General features: G+C 36.8%; 1 protein-coding gene across 5 annotated transcripts in view; it reads right to left on the bottom strand.

Annotated features, from left to right (window-relative positions):
- Positions 1 to 4813, bottom strand: part of Tdrd3 (tudor domain containing 3) — a gene marked incomplete at its 3' end in the record, with an annotated part of 174131 nt that overhangs the window by 2885 nt on the left and 166433 nt on the right.

A 4813-nucleotide genomic window follows, 5' to 3' on the forward strand; every position in this document is an offset into this window, starting at 1 on the left:
AAAAAAAAAAAGATTCTGATACCTTACTTTCCATTATTGTCAAAGGCACAATTTTTGCTTTTTATTAACTCCTAGCTTCTTGCTGAGCAGCACAGGGCAAATCTTGTTTATCCACAGTACCCTTCACAGTCTACAGGAGGAATGCCGAGCCCTAACTGTGTACCTTTACCCACTTTATACAGCTCAACTAAATAGATCAATTTGAGCTATCTTTGAGTGAAATTCATATATTGTCCTTCTAGCCTATCTTCTTCCTTTGGGTTTCAATACTCTAATACAAACTGAAACTCAAAAAATTGATTTTATAGTTAATGAACATTTTTTAAGTGTTTTAAAGTGCAGTGGAGCCAGTACTATTATGGAAGGCCATAGTCCATCCTCCTAGATTTGAGGGACAAATCTGTAACCTCAGGATGAAGGAACTTGTTAGAAGAGTGGTTCTGACTAGGGCCATTTTGTTTTAGATTCTCAGCAAGGTTCTTTACAGGGTTTATAGTAACATCCATAAAATAGAAATGCCCAATGTGATTATCAACCTAAGCTTTTGAGACTTAGAGCCACAGCATCAGACTCAGATTTTTGCTCACCTTAGATGTTATCAGATAAAAACTTGTTTCAAAAAATATGGGAAATGAGACTTCTTTTCTTGTTAATATTTACTAGCCCACTACAACTTTTTCATGAAAAGACACAAAATTACAAAAATAACTGTGAAAGCAAGCATAAATCAAATGGTATTTTGAAACGAAGCAAAATAACCAACACAAAGATGAAATTAACAACTTCAACAATAAAAAAAGCTGACAAATCACAATCAGATTGCTTCTGCATGTCTTTAGACTCTCACTGGTGCACACTGTATTTGGAAACCACACAGGCATTATCCCTCACTTGTAAATGAGCTGTGCTACGAAACCACCATAAATTTGTCACCTGGAACCCACAAGTAGAGGTCTGAAGCATTCTCACATATAGGTTCTCTGCTTCATTAATATTAAGGTGAAATACAGTTAAGTTGATAAAAACAAGTATCCTAAAGAAGGAGCTAAGTAGTGATGCACAATTGGGAGCTGTTCGGTCACTCTAGGGCATGATGTAGAGCGTAGAGGAAGCCATTACTACAATGAAAAGGTGGAAGACAAGGACAGGGCTATACACAAGACAGCCCGCCTCACAAAAACTATCCAGTCTGAAAGCTAATGCATTCCCAAATATGCTAGCTGAAAATATTTTAGAATTAAATACTTTATAATTAAAGGAAGCATAATTACAAATGGTTAATTCATATCAATTTTACAACTTAAAATGGGAGGCTAATATAATAAACTTAAGTTAAAATGAATTCTTTCCATGAAAGCAATAATTATACCAGATCATATTACCAGACTGTCTTTTATTCTAAAAGAGCTCAAAGCAATTTATTTAAATGACCAGCTAAAACAGATACATATGGTCTGTTTCTGTTACAGTGATCTGAATACAGATATTAGAAACTGAATTAGGGGAAAAAAACAAAACAAAACAACCCCACCACATCAAATAGATAAACTAGAGGCCGTATCTCTGCTTTCAAAAATACTGGAAATTGAGATGGGGGAGATTTTATGTGAAATGCTTGATATAATTACAAGGAAAAACTTTAACATCAAATGACAGAGAACCAAAATAAGTTGTTCATGTTTTCACTTCCTTATTGAGAATTTAAGGAACCTACAATTGACAGAAGAATACAAATTTAAATCATAAAGCAGGTATAACCTCAAGGCATCACACTTAACTCCCAAATTCATGTCCAATTATGTACACCAACAATATCTGCATGACAAATTATAATCATTTCTCTTGAATGAAACATTAAAAAAAACCTGTTTAAAAAATGCCGATCAATTATTAATCCAGCTAATAAGGCTACAGAATGAGAACTGTGAAGTACCCTCAGGGGCTCAATTGATGTCCACAGCACATACCCTTTTCCCTAAACCACACAAAGCATCTCACACAGGAACCAGAGTAGTGTCTCTTTCAGCCAACTGGTGATGGGAGCTGTTTCCTTGGCCAGCCAGAGCTGCTGCCCTGCATTCTCTACTACAACTAACTGAGTCCATTTCCTCTGCTGTATAACAGACCAGATTACATTAAGAGGAAGTACTTTACCTCTCTTTATTCTTTTAATAAGAATCATTTGTCAAATACCATTATTTACACAATCTCCATCATTGTGAATCTGCTCTCATAGAATTCAGTATTTATTATTCTCCATAACCTATTACTCAGAATATTATTACAAGTATGCCTTGCCTGGAATTTAATATTACATGTGTCTCATGAGGACAGTAGTCTCTTCAGCAATACACAAATCTACAAAGTAATTACTTTAAGGTTTCATCAGTTGCTTAATCACTGTTCATTCATACTGTACTTGTTTGCCACCAAGTGAAAGTCTATCTACTCCCAAGTCTAATTCATTACATACTCTAGAGAGCTATTTTCCAAACCTACATAAAAAGCTCTAAAATTAAGTACAGTTGTAGTCTGTGCAGTAAGAAATAGCATTATTTTGGCATAATACTATGATTGGTATATTTGGTAATTTGTTAGCCTTCATTTTTGCAAAATGAATGGAAGTCAGCTGACTGCCATCCAAAAGGGTAACATCCAGATGAGTAGCTACAATATAGCTAATCCTGAGACTAGACTGCAATGACATTTAGAAGCTGATCCAACAGTGTCAGCATAAGATTACACTGTTGTAGCAATGCAATTGCACGAAAAGGGAAAAGCAGAGGCGGGCTTGCTTCCTACCCTAGGTGAAACACCTGCTGCTGCTTGGAAAACACTAGCTGAAGCCTCTACCCATAGACATGTTCATTTTGCCACCTAAATAACACCCAAATTCTCTGATGTTCTTGCTCCTTTGTGGAGAACTGTATAGATTCAGACTGATTCTTTGTGAAAACTTACATTGATTAAATGGTTGAAACACATTGTTCAGAACAAGTTATCACAAAGTATAAACACTCTATGATGAACATTTCATTAAACTCATACACAAATTCTGAGATAAGTCAGTAAAACTTACTCCCATTGTAGATAAACTGAAAGATCATGTTCTATGGTGTCAGAAAGTGTCAAATCTATGCAACAGCTACACAACTCGCTAAATCAAAAGTTAGACAAGTTAGTTAATGGCTCAGAACTTGTATTTGTAGTTTTTCTTGTTGGAAAATGGGGATACTGATATTTACTTCACAGAGATCCTAGAGATACTAAACCAGTTACTCTGTATTAAGAGTTACACTTGGTGAGAGGAACAAAGAGTTCCAACTTGACCATGCCAAGCAGAAGAAATTCCAGGCTTCATATTCTCAAACGTGTGTGCTACATATACTTCAGTAAGTTAACGGGGAATTTATCATTTTGCTGTTATCTAAGTATACAGTTCAGTTATTATGCTGAATTTTATCTGTTTTCCCACTCAATTTCAAAGTGTTCAACATATGAGTTGTTTCTTTAAAAAAAAATCCAAGTATAGGAAATCTGCAGTTTTTGACTGTTAGGTGGTTAAAGAAAGAAAGAGAAATTATAAAGATTTTCTCTACGAGACACAAACTTATTCCTACCAACTTAGACAAAGGAAAATTAGTATCTATCACATGTTAAACAAGACAAATATATTTTGTGACAACTCATTTTGTAAGTTAACTGAAATCTATGAAAGCATGCTTTAATCAATTATTTATTCCACATCTGAAACATTTGAGATAGTCAATAGCAATTGGGAGATCTGATTATATTCTTTGGAGAGTAATTTACTCATCACCTTACACAAACAAAGAACATAATAAGTATGTGATCCTATTCTTCTTCTGGTCCAAAAATGAAGGTATTTCCCCCCTGTCACCCAGCCTTGTCTGGAACAGTGACACCAAGAGCAAGTTTGGGCAGCATGAAGTCTCTGTACTAGAACTCAATGGTTTTCCTGGATTTTTCAAATATTTAATGTGTATCTAACTAAAAAGTGCTAAGATAAAGCAATCAACTTTTAAAATTTTCAGTTCATTTAAAATTCAAGTCCTCTCCTTTGTACAACTGAAACTCCCCTCAATGAATGTTGTGTGTATTAAAAATTAGAGTAAATAGCCAGATGTGGTAATGATGCTTTAATTCTAGCAACTGAAAGGTAGAGGCAGGAGGATCAAGAGATCAGTATCTACATAGCAAGTTTGAGGCCAGCCTACATGAGAGTGTTCCTCAAAATAACAACCACAAAATTAAAAGTACAGCAAACAGATTCTCTGGATTGAGAGTAAGGAACAGTGAGCTACCAGTGATGGTGTCTGTGCTGGATAGCGTTAGTGTCAACTTGACACACCTGGGTTGAGGGAGCCTCAATCGGGGAATTGCCTCTATTGGACTGGCCTGTGGCCATGTCTGAGGGGCATCTTCTTGCAGAGTGGCGCCACCCCTGGGCAGGTGGGCCTGTGTTGCATAAGAAAGCAGGCTGAGCAGGAGCTGAGGGAGCAAGCCTGTAAGCAGCATTCCTCCATGGCCTGTGCTCCAGCTCCTGCCTCCAGGTTCCTGCCCTGAGTTCCTACCTTGGGCTCCCAGATGAACTGCGTGCGACCTGGGAGACGTAAGACAAATAAACCCTTTCCTCCCCAAGTTGGTACTGGTCAGAGTGTTTGGTCACAGCAATGAAGAACAAACTAAGACAGTAATTGGTACCAGAGAGTGGGATATTGACAGACCTGATCTTTGTTTCAGGGAGGACTGTGGAAGTGTTTGGAACTTTGGGCTAGAAAAACCATTGTGT

Source organism: Nannospalax galili, unplaced genomic scaffold, assembly GCF_000622305.1.
Source record: "Nannospalax galili isolate Female #2095 unplaced genomic scaffold, S.galili_v1.0 scaffold308, whole genome shotgun sequence".
Taxonomy (NCBI): domain Eukaryota; kingdom Metazoa; phylum Chordata; class Mammalia; order Rodentia; family Spalacidae; genus Nannospalax; species Nannospalax galili.